At 35.6% G+C, this 12,946-nt stretch overlaps 1 protein-coding gene across 1 annotated transcript in view; it reads left to right on the top strand.

Moving 5' to 3' along the window:
• Positions 1-1,278: 1,278 nt before the first annotated feature.
• The window catches only part of lats2 (large tumor suppressor kinase 2), a 44,639-nt gene continuing 32,971 nt past the window's right edge, over positions 1,279-12,946 (top strand). The window contains exon 1 of the mRNA XM_030125425.1: positions 1,279-1,476. The gene's annotated coding sequence lies outside the window, so the exon portion shown is untranslated. The remainder of the gene's footprint in view (positions 1,477-12,946) is intronic.

The following is a 12,946-nucleotide window of genomic DNA, read 5'->3' as shown; positions in this document are numbered from 1 at the left end:
AGAATGTGTAGCCCATTTTTGATATTTAAACAAAATGGTACGTAAGGCAATTTTTGAAGGATACAATTGTTAAGCTCTAACAAGTAATAGGTAAATTATTTATTTTTGAGTCTACATTAAATTACCATTAATTTGGTGGTTAAGTTTTCTATTTCTCTGGTTTATTTTCACCTTTTAATGTTTCGCTTGTTTGTTTGCTTGGATACATTGTTTTTTTGTTTTTTTTCTTTTTCCTATATTGGATGCTGGGTAGCTGAATTTGTTATGTAGGACAGGCATTAATATAAGCATTTTGCTTCTGCCTGTGCCTTTTCAGTCATAACCTGTTGGTAATGTTTGTAATGGTTGAAGTGCTGTTGTTGACACTGGTTATTATGTGATGACTGAATAAAGAATTTCATCATCATCATCACTTTGAACTGTGTTGTACGTGAAATGTGCTATATAAATAAACCTGCCTTGCCTGCCTATATATATATATTATCTGCTATAAATTGTAGGACTTTTTCTCAGAATCTAATGGAAAACTATGGAAGTAAATCTGTCTCATCAGATTTTGAATTATAAAAGCCATTGAATTTCTTGCGCTCAATTTTTTTGCAATGAAATTAAGTATCTGGCTTTTTTTGTCACTGAATTCAACTATGTTCATAAATTCAGAATAAAAATAAATTCAGACGCAAAAAATTCAGATAACATATCCAGGACACCAAGGATAAGCGATCGATTCTTTTGCAAGTTGAACCAACACGCCAGCCAATTGAGTTACGTTAGGTTGGTCATGTGACGCCGATGCAGGAAGACGGTCAGCGCAGATGTGTGATCTGAATTTTTTGCATCTGAATTTTTTGCTTTTGAATTTTTTGCATCTGATTTTTTTGCGTTTGAATTTTTTGCTTTTGAATTTTTTGCACCTGAATTTTTTGCATCTGATTTTTTTGTTTCTGAATTTTTTAATTCTAAATTATGAACATAGTTGAATTCAGAGACAAAAAATTCAGATACTTAATTTCAGTGCAAAAAAAATTCAGTGCTAGAAATCCAATAGCTTTTATAATTCAAAATATGATGAGACAGATTTACTTCCATAGAAAACTGCCAAAAAGTAGTTTCGAAGATGGTGTGCTGAAGTTCTGGTGGATTAAACTGCGGTACGGTGGTTCAGACAGTGTGCGGAGTGAGTCGTGTTTCCATAGACGATCTTCGGGGCCGTGCTGACGTGCGTCGGTCCGTCACGTGACTTGAGGAATGTTAACAATGCAGTGAGTGTCCAACTTTGTGCTGCATTTCTGATCCTGCTGCAGTCTGGGCAGAAAATGGAGGCTCATTTCATCATATTTATCCAGCTCCTCCGACTTCCCTGAGCTCCCTCTGCCTTTCCTCCGAGCTCGACAACCGACACACGGACTTTTAAACGCGGACTTTTGACGGAATTTATCCTGCATTCTGAGTTCTTGTCGCTACTTCTATCACATGGTAAGTTGAGAGTTACTTTTTTGGGGAGGGGAGTGGTGGTGGTGGTGGTGGAGGAACTTATTTCCACGACTTGTTGCTGAGGGGAAAGTTCCTCTACGGGTGTGTTAAAGTAAAGGATATATATAATACAGCAGTAAACAGGGTGGTTTCCCCCTCTACCATTGTGTGGCCGGTGTGTTCAGGGTTAAACAGCAGCACCTCAGGGTCTTTCTGCATAAGAATGTCCTGGCTCGGAGCCCCCAGCCCCAGCCTGAGCTCCAGTGGTGAAGGCCAAAGCACGTTAAAGCAGGGGTTTCCTGAGCCTTTTCATGTTCAGGGGCTTCAGGCTCACACACTAAACCACAGTTTTTCCAAAGGTCCTCAGGCTGACACAAATTTTGGACTTTTTTTTTTTTTTAAACATAGATTGTTTCAAGTTGACTTTAAATTCCCCATGTTCTAGTAATTCTAAGGAATCCTGACTCCATGTTTACCCCAGTGGCATTATTTACTGAACATCCTCCTAAAATGTCATCTTTCAGAACATCCTGCTCTATTAAAGTGTTGCAGTGATTTATTGTTTTAAACCCAGGCTGCCTGCACATATCTGAGATACCCACACAAAAATGCATTCTTTAACTCTCCTCCTACCATCATATTTAACATACAGTGACGAATGAATGCAGATCCAAGAGTAAAGTCCTGGAAATTACAACTATCACAGTCAAATCGTAACTAACACATTATCCACTGGGATTTGCTGTGCAGATAGTCATAAGATGTGTGAATTAACTTCTTGGCTGATGTCAGTGTTTTCTGTGTGTTTATTGAATTTTCATGTCGTTTATTATTTATTTAGTTATTTATTTTTTGTATTTGCAAACAAGTGACATTTGACAGATGAAGAACAACCAAGGTGCAATGTAAAAAAACAGAAACTCAGATATGAGACAATGCAACACACATGTTAACAGACCTAGACAGACAACAGAGAAAACAGACAACAGATTTAGATAATTTTGATATCATTTATGTCTAAAAAAAATCTTAATTTTATAAACAAAACTGAACTAATGAAGTTCTATGTCTTTCACAACTTCATTCCATCATGCATATATATAACACAGCACATGAAACATTGGCATGGGTGGAATGACTTATAGCCTGATATCTGTCCATCCTTAATTATTAATTATGTAATAAACCATTCACAGTGATAATTCAATTCATTGAATCATCAAGAAATTGTCAACTGTTGAATAAATCCTCACCTGTTTTGTTAATCAGTCAATAGGTTTGAGCATTTTCTCATGGAAAAAGTTATTTAAGCCTTTTAAATGGGAGTATTTTGTGGTTTCTTTACTCCTCTGTTACGGTAAACTGTAATCTTTGGATGATTGATGTTATCTTGTGCTTTCAGAAACACTGACCCCACATTTTTGCAATTTCCTGACATTCATTGAAAATACTTGTTTGTTGTAGCCTTAAATCCACCTCAAAATGACATTTTTTTGGTTTTATCATTATTGTCTTGTGTGTCTCCTCCAAAGATATGACTGACAGACTAACCCCTACAAAGTGTGTGTGATACGTCACAATAGGTCACATGGCAAAGACAAACTCATTAAATAGTTGCATCTGTTAAATATAGTCAGAATTGAGGACTTCTGGCTACACTGGCTTTTCCAAAAGCACTAGTAATGCACTGATTGTGAAATTCTGGGCTGTTCTATATTAAACATCAAGATTTACTTTTCTTTGCCCCACATTGTAATAAATGTAACTTGGGCCTCCACCCCCATGCTGTGTCTACATAAAACATTTATAGACATTCAGGAAGAAAATTACAGAGAACAGGCAAAAACCATAATAACCAAAACATACCATTGATACTAATGTTAAATTAATAATAAAAACATAATTAAGGAAGTGCATGGAGTTTCTACAAGTGAAAAATGAACACATATCAGTAAATTAAATATGTAGGTACTCATGTTTTTGTTTATTCTTGTTCTTGTCTTAATTGTACTGTTTTCATTCCGTGATACTCTCACATTAGCTGCTGTACTTTAGGACAAACATTGCACTATTGTCATACAGTATCTGCTCCTGTTTTGTTCCATTATGCATCTCCTCACCTCATAACCGTTACTGTACTGCAGTACTGCTGCTATTATAAATAGATTGATATGTACACTTTATGTTCTATTTTAGTGGATTCTTTATACCACTTCTTTATTCTTATTCTATTTTTACCTCTTTTTTTATGATTTGCATTTTTTATTTCTTTTTTTCCAAACATATCACATCATCACACATCAAATACTAACATTAGAGCATTGGTAAATTATCCACCCTCCCTTAACCAGAAGGGGTCTTCATATCAATATAGTGGCTTTTTATCCTGCACACATCAACTTTGAGTATCCATGTATATAATATATACATACACCATAAATATCTACACAGAGGCGTCTAATCATAATATACACACATACCTACATAAGGTATGTGATCATGGTCTTTTCAGTGTGAATCCTCTGAGCCTTTAGTCTTTGAAATCTAAAATTTCCAGGTATTTGCTCCATTTCAAAAGATATTTTTCTGTCTTGTTCTGCATCCTATATGACATTCTTTCATATGCCGCTACTTTTTCCCACTTCTGTCATCCACTCCTGGAACTTTTTACCTCTTTTTTTAATTTCATGGTATTTAACAAGGTTAGACGGAAACAGTATCTCAGGCCTCTATATGTCCTGTGTGTGCATCTAGTGAATTGACAAAATATAATCTTTGAATTTTGAATCTTAAGGCACATATTGAATCATATTTATGGAACAGCCTTCAGTATAACACAGCAGATAAATATCAGCTACCAACAATGTTCTTTTATACTGATGTTCAGGAATATTAAAAAGTGCCAATAAAAATGTAAAACAATGTCATAGAGTTATTACATTAGGAACAAATCCGTGTAAAAAAAGAAATTATAGAGCAAAGCGTCTATGAACGATGTTCATTTTGTGGATTGTTCTGTTAAATTTTCTTCAATGTGTTGATTATTTTGTTAATTTTTCTTGATTGTTTTGGTAATTTGTACTCATTTTGTACTCACTCAAACTGCTCCTGAGTGTACCAAAAACTGTGCACAAGTTCAGGGTTGACCGTGCCTTTGCTGCAGCAGCTCCTAAACTATGGAACGATCTGCCTCTCCATATCAGACAGGCCTCCTCTCTGTCTGTTTTTAAATCCCTTCTTAAAACCCATTTTTTCTCCTTGGCTTTTGAAACCATGTGAGATGTTTGAAGGTATTATCTTTATTCTGTATTTTTTTTATTTGGTAGTGGTTAGTTGTTCTCATTTATCTATTCTGTTTATTTGTTTATTTTATTCGTATTGTTGTTTTTAATTGTATGGCTTTTAATCTATTCTTGTATTTTATTTGTTTTATTTGGGTTTTATTTATTCTTCTGTATAGCACTTTTTTTGTTGTTTTTGTACAATTTCTATGTCTTTAAATCTATTCTGTATTTTATACTTCTATTTTGGTGTTAATTTTTCTTCTGTACAGCACTTTGGTCCACTGCAGTTGTTTTAAAGGGCTTTACAAATAAAGTTGGATTGGATTTTGCTGATCATTTTATTTAGTATTTATTTCCCAATGTTTTACAGTGGAAAAAAGTTAAATTACATGATCAAAATGTTCACATCTACTAGGCTAACTATCTAGACAATGTTCATTTTGTTGGTTAATTTTTTATTTTTTTTTTAATTTTGTTGATTATTTTGTTCACTTTGTTGAATATCTTGTTTGTTTTGTTAATTATTTTGTTCAATGTGTTGATTATTTTGTTAATTTTCTTGATTGTTTTGGTCATTCTTACTCATTTGGTTGATTATTTTATATATTATACTATTTATTTTTCAATGTTTTCAAGTGAAAAAAGTAAAACTAGGCTACATGATGAAAATGTTTAAATTTGCAAACTATCCAAACTGCTCATCTGCTCAATAAAATGCTGTGTTTCAGAGCATACTGCTCTTTAAAATCACTGTAACATTTCAGCCAGCAAAGCATTTTAGACAACTATACAAACATACACGAACTCTGGATCTTTATCAACCATTTTAGGCCTTTTACTGTTAGGAAAAAAGATAAATAGTAGCCTGTTCTGTTGGGTTAAAGGGCATTAACACGCTCTGAGAAACTGTACAAGAAATATGTAGATGATTTGTTTTCGCTCTGTTGTAAGTCTGCGTGTTTTTGCACTGATGTAACCATGCGTTTCATTCAGTTGTACCACTACTATGCTCAAACACACTCTCCCTCTTTCTTCCTGATAAAGTGTTACTGTAACTAATGGGCGCTGGCTGTTGGTCTTATCAGCTCAGGAGATGAATGTTGGAGGACTCACTTGTGTGTTCAGTGCCTGCTTCCTCTGAAGGGGAAACAGCATGCGGTTTGTAATACCCAAGGTTACTTTAGACACTTGATGTTCTTACCGGCCCGTTTCCTGCATCAGGGGGTCACATTTTTTCACCATTAGTGCTATAATGTACTTGTGATGCAGCGGTGTGTTCCCAGGTATGAGGTCACAGCTGGATGTAGAACTGCAGTGGGAAGTCGTCATCAGACTAGGAACAGATGCAGGCAGATGTTGGCCATGTTGTTATTGTACGGCAGCAGGTAGCTACATCCCCAGCTGAAAATAAAACCCAGTTGGTGGCAAAACAGCGGGATTTGGGTAATGTTTGGATGCAGATGTGGTTGCTGGTTGTAAGCTCTTGCCAGGTCCAGTTGGTGATAAAAGCTGAATGTGGACTGCATGTACCCATTTATGAAGGACGGAGTAACAAAGTAGATCCTGAGGGTTACTACTGCCTGTTTGCTGGTTGTCGGTGACTTTAAAAATGCTAAAGTAACATGAAAAATAGCTACAAGATTATTTCTTGTAATAGTGGCCCAGCTATTCTTACTGGTCTGTAGGTGACATGGATCACAAGACATATCATATAAAAACACTTCAAGCTGCATAAGCTGAAATCGGGGGTAAAATATGAAATAATGGGAAGCATGGATGCCATTTGTCTGTGCTCTGACAGAATCTGAACAGTGATCAGTAGTTACAGCTGTCAGTCACATGTTGAACCACATACTTGTATGAAATGAGTAAATGTTGGCTGTTTTATGTCAAGTTCTGCAGATGAAAAGTAGTTATTTTTACTAATTCTGGCATATTTATGTGGTTGTATTTTTTTAAAAATAACAATGTTCATAAATATGCATGGTCCCTATTAAATAAACCAATAAAATAAATAAATAAATAAATAAATAAATAAACACTTTATCAGCCAAAACCTCCCGTCAGTCAGTGGATTTTTCAAAACCCAGAGAAGGGAGAAAATTCTTGTTTTGTCTGAGACCACTTGAAGTACAATATGCTAAAAGGTAGCAAAAAACGACCAACAATAACAAAAACTTGCAGTTGTATGTCAGATTTAATCAATTAATATTCATGGTCTACAACACAAGACTATTTGGATGTAAGTATCCACAGGTTTTTCTTCTGTCTTCCTCTTACTCCCCAGTATATATTATCTCCTGTGTAGATGACAGTCAGAGCAATATCAGATCATGTCAATTGCAGTGTGTTGCACATCCACTATTTTTAATATTAGTTTATGCAGTAAAAGCCCTTACATACACACTGACTGACTGAACTTCATACTGTACCTAAATAAAACAGATTCAAAGTGTGTTTTCTGACTTACAGCACGCCTTATTAAGTCTTATAGTTAACTTAATAAAAAGAAAATGACACAAGAACTCATGAAGCATACTATTGCAGTGAATGCATTAGATTAAACTGTAGATGATAGATTTCTAGAGATCTGAACATCATTAGAAACGTCTGATATAAAGTAAGTACACTAATGAACTAAATCTAGAACACAGGCCTAGTTTTGGAGAACGCTACATATGCTCCCAATGTCTCCTACTGTGGTTTAAAGTGGAATTTTGGATTGTGTTAAGAGTTAACATCTAGTGGTCATTAGAGAAACTGCAGGTGGGCTTAGTGTTTTTTTTCCCCCTAAAATGCCTAGAGTAAGTATATTTAAATCATTTCTACTGCTGATTTAAATGTTAAAAAAAAAAAACTAAACACTTGAAGAAATAGAGTAATATAATTGTAGTACTACAGAGTAGGTCCTGGTGATCTGGGTAAAAGATCATGTGAGGATCTTGAGGTAAAATCATGATCCATAATCTGAATTGCAATTTCCACACATCTGTAGATGAGGTAGCTACTGGTTGCTGGAGGCATTGTGATGGCATTTTGTTATTGTCTGATTAGAAACATAGCATTTTTGCATCATTTTGGACCATTTTCTTGCAATATTGTGACAAAAGCTAATGAAGAAACATTGGTCTCCATTTTCCTCAACTGTACACATATCTGATATATTTAAGTGTCTTCATTAATTACAATATGGGGCAAAAATGTTAGAGATTTATAAATGAACCAAAATTATTCTTACATTCAACAGAGTTGTCATTTCATCAGTTATTTCCTCTACAGCAGCAGTTAATGAAAAGTCAGAATCAAAACTTGAACTATAAATATCCATTATTACATATATAGATTTAGATAAATTTTGCTGTTGTGGAAAAGATATGTTTCAAAGCTTTGGGTTCAGCCGTTGAAGTGCAGTTGAGTGACTGATCTGCAATCATGAATTACATCTGTCAATCACATATTTAATCCCATATCTGTCTAAAACACATGTGATTTGCTAATGTCTGCATCATGCAGTAAAAAAGAGTTCACATAGATGGGTAGAACTCCTGAATCCTGTCAGACCAGTTGAATTACAATATGCTGTAATGTGATAATGTAAATGTTGCCCAATAACAGCAAAAAACTATCACGCACTGCAGCTTTAATGTCTAAGCCTGTACTGTCTGCATGAAAAAGGGATCGTATTCCAAGTGAAGATTGATCACAGTTAAGATGGTGAGATTACCCAGTCAAACTATAGTCCGTCTGTCACTGTATTTTCCAACAAGTGCTTTATCTGAACCCATTTTTATGATTTATTTATCAAAAACTCTCATGTTTAAGACTGAGTTTTATGATGAATGCGAGTAAACGTGAGGTTTTGTAGCACAGGCAGTCAGTATTGTGTAACAGTGTGTAATTTTGGCCAATTTTAGGTCAGTGGTTCTCCATGACTTAAAGCACTGATTGAGGTAAGGGTTAAATGTGTGTGGTTGTGTGTAAGGGCACCATCCTAACTCCTATTTCTAGGCAGAGATCCCACCTTGCATCTAGTTTTTTAGTTTATTTTGGTCAGCATGGGCCGTCCTGTGATCTGTTGGTGGTATGACTTTACTTGTAGTTACTTGTGGAATGGAATGCTCGTTGGTCGGACATGGCGCCTAAAGCATCACAGGAATGGAGGCAAGAGATCCTAAAGATGAGGCAACATTTATATAGGCCTGCACGCTTGTCCCTGCCCTGCCCAGCCGACCACCATTATGAAACAAAAAACATGTTTTGGTCTATACAAAGTTTAGGTTGTCCAAACAGTGAGAACTGTGTGCGTCTTAGAAATGACCCGGAGGGAAGGACTCAATAGGAGACCAGAAAAAGTGTAGTTCAAGGCCCACGCATGATGGAAAGTAGCTGTGGGCAAAATAGTTCAGATTTTTATGGCAAAACGCAATGTTAATAAGAATGCTTAAAATAGTCTGGAGTGTCTGTGTACAAAGGAGTGAGAGTGTGTTCAATGAGACATCATGTCCTATGGATGGGGCTGTTGACATCCTGGAACACACCACTCCCATCACCTCTTATATGTGTCTGATAGGGTCATATAACACACTACAGGACTTTTATGAAGTGCTTTGTTACTTTTGAATAATGAGAAATGACTTTGTTTAATAATAAACTCCATTCATAAGTATATACAGTGTCAATTCAGACAGCATAGTATGAATGATTTTATGGTAACGGGCAACTTTAACTTCAGTTAGACTTGCATTTTTATTATCCTTTTAAAACTGCCCAAGAAATGTAAAAAAAAAAAAGTCAAAGAAATGTAAAGCTAAAGAATTGAAACACAGGGTAAATCATATTGTGGTAAACAGATTTATAAATGTATGTTTGTTTTGAAATTTGTTCAAGTGCATAAAAATCCTAAAACTTTTTTTAAAAAGCACTTGGTTTGTTCTGTTTTCTGTAACTTAAAAAAACTTATTTTTAGCAAATTCAGGAAAATTTATGACATTATGATAAATCTTAGCATTTGTCAGAGCTCTAAAATGTCTGTCACAGGTGGTTTTACAGGTGCCTCCTTCTTTAAGCTATAATTATGAAAAGTAGAAACCAAGAGACCAACTGAGTCATTCATGTTTAATATGCGGAGATAATTATCTATCACATAATTGCGCGATTAGTGGCTTTTTAATTTCTTTCACCAATCGAGCTTCCAGGCAGACCTGTTGAAATACAGCAGTTCCTGTACAGGTTGTGTAACCAAATCGTTGGAATAGCTGATGAGATTTTTCACCAAGTCAAGACATGTAAGAATATGACTTTATGATGTCTGCAATTTTCTGATGCTGGTAACAAATCAGACTTGTATTTAAAGGCTAAACGGTCACCTTCTGTGGCTGAGGAATGTACTTGTATTCAGATCTGGAAAAACTGACTTACATGGCAGAGGAAAGGTTGAGGACTTTTGCAAGATGTGGTCTTTCTTTCTTCATGAATAACTTAAATGTGCAAATGCCTAGAACTGGACAAGGACTATTGCAACCACCTTTATGACCTCAAAATAGCTTATTACTAGGTCCGTGGCTAGAGTATTAGTGTTGTAAAATACAAATAGAAATGAAGAGGATGACCGACTTATGGACTTATTATATGTGTCTGTATGCATATTAATGTTCTCTGAAATGTGTGTATGCTCAATATGTAGTGTACATACTGATATTATCAATATTTTATTTATTTTATTCACCGTAGATCTTATTGAGGGTGGGAGGAGGGGGGTTAGAGGGTTTTTTTGTTTGTTTGGAGAGTTCTATTATTGTGTTTATGATCGTATATTCATTAAAATCAATAAAATATATTTAAAAAATAAATGAATAAAAATAAACAAGATTTGGTTGTTTAAAAAAAAAAAAAAAAGAAATGTCAGTATATTCAGATTGTTTAAAGGTTTGACTGGTACTCTTGTAATAACATCATCTCAGTTCACCCCTGTCATCTTAAATGGGTTAAAGGCACCAGAGTGGGGAAGTGTTGCCACCAACTGTTTATCTCAAGAAGATGGTGTCTGATGTTTCACCAACAAAGCAAAGGCAAACCAAAATGGCAGTTATATAATCCAGTGTATATTCCATTATTTGTAGTATTATTAGGCTTGTACTATAATAATGACATAAAATGAACAGAAATGGTTATCATCACAAGTTACATTATACTGGAAGCACTGTATTTACCAGTTTTCCACTTTCAGACTTTTCTGAAAGCTGTCTTATATTATAGTTTGTTGCTTGTAATGATGCAATTTCTAGTGAAAACTTTGAATATTGATGTTTCGGGTCAGTTAAAGCGTCTTAAAAGTAACAGATTCCAGTGTCCAACTCTGTCACTGTTATGATTCCTTTTGTTCTGAGTGTACAGTAGCTGCTTTGTCTTCGACTTGGTGGATCTGTACAGACGTATGAGATGCACATACAGTAGCGGAAAAAATTATTAGACCACCCTTTGCTTTCTTCAATTTCTTGTTCATTTTAATGACTGGTCCAACTAAAGGTACATTTGTTTGGACAAATATAATGATAACAACAAAAATAGCTCATAAGAGTTTAAGTTAAGAGCTGATATCTATCCATTTTCCATGATTTTCTTGATAATAACCAAAATCACTTAAGTTCTTACATCAATAGCTGTGGCATTGTACTGCCAAAAACAGTGCTTTTAGGCTTTCCATGTTTTCTTTTCTGTCTGTTTTAGTCACATGATACACACAGGAGTTAGTACTTGATTGCATAACCATGGTTTTTGATGACTTTTGACGGTCTAATAATTTTTTCCACAATTGTATGTGGAAGAAATGTGCCTTGTATCACTCTGTTTAGATGCTGTACCTCTGTGGTCTCACTGAGAGCTTGTTAATTAGCATTTAGCTCATAGCACCATGTGTTGGGTAAATTCGAGTACAGAAATGTTTCTGCTGACTTGTACTGTCCTAGAATGCAGGTTTTTCAAGGAGTCTTTAATTAGTAAATATAGAATAGAATAGAATAGAATAGAATAGAATAGAATAGAATAGAGATCTTTATTGTCCACATTGTGTATATTCATCTTTGGCCCCACAGAAACAAAAAAGCATAACAAATTATTACACAAGACTTAAGTACAGCCGACACACAAGAGCTTCTCACTCCACGGGCTTATGGCCACACAAAATAAGCATAGATCAAGCGGCCCAATAGTCAATATAAAAGTGGCGAAGGTCTGAGATGAGTTAAGTAAAGTGAGTTAGATTTAAGTGATGTCTTTTGCAGTTTGTAGTGTTTGCTCTTGGTTTTCATTAGCTTTGGATGTTTTCAGAGTCAGCATTTACACTAAATTTGTCGTAGGCCTGTGGTCATGGGTGGGTGTTTCCTCCTGCAAGAAAATGGCTTGTTAATAGAGAATATTGAATTTAACATGACTTTGGACTTCCTTTTTGAATGAATATACATAAACATCTGAAAAGCTTGAATACAAAATGTGATAAAGCTATCCAACTGCATGTTAGATTTACATAAAGTCATTTAGTTCCTGTTCATACTAAGCTTTATAATGGTAGGGAAGCCTTTGACTGACAAACCTTCGCATCTCCTCGAGTCGTCTATGGTGTCTGCTCACTGTTGGCCTGCGGGTTCTCACGTGAAGCCTGTAACAGGAACATGTGCGTTTACTCCACCCGTAATCTCAAAATGCTGCAGAGGAGTAACGCTGTTGTGGCAGAATGCGGACTATGCTCTTCTAGATAAGTCTGTCAAATGGTGTTAAATGTCTGATCACAGGGGAGCATCGCAGGCAGGAGGTGGGGGGGCAGGCGCTGACTTGTTTTGACCCCACGTCGAAGCTCGGTGCTCTCCTAAGGGTGTTTACCGATGACCATGTACCAGAAGTATGCAGTGACAGGGGCTGACTTGTGTAACCGCAGCTATGCATTGGAGGGGTGTGGAGGGGGCCAGGTGGAGTTTTATGACCCTCCAACATTCCTGAATTATGCATTAGGTATGCAGCAGCACTGCTCACTCTGAATGTGCATCCAGACACTTCACATTATTGGAACAAAACATCATTAATCCTGGAAATATTTGATGCTGCTGATTTTTGACATGTTGATAATTATTTTTTTCACAAATATTATCTTGCTTTATAGTTAATTAAAGAACTCTATCATTTTTTACATTTTCATT

This window comes from Sphaeramia orbicularis, chromosome 21, assembly GCF_902148855.1.
Source record: "Sphaeramia orbicularis chromosome 21, fSphaOr1.1, whole genome shotgun sequence".
Taxonomy (NCBI): domain Eukaryota; kingdom Metazoa; phylum Chordata; class Actinopteri; order Kurtiformes; family Apogonidae; genus Sphaeramia; species Sphaeramia orbicularis.
This window is presented reverse-complemented; position numbering and strand designations above follow the sequence as displayed.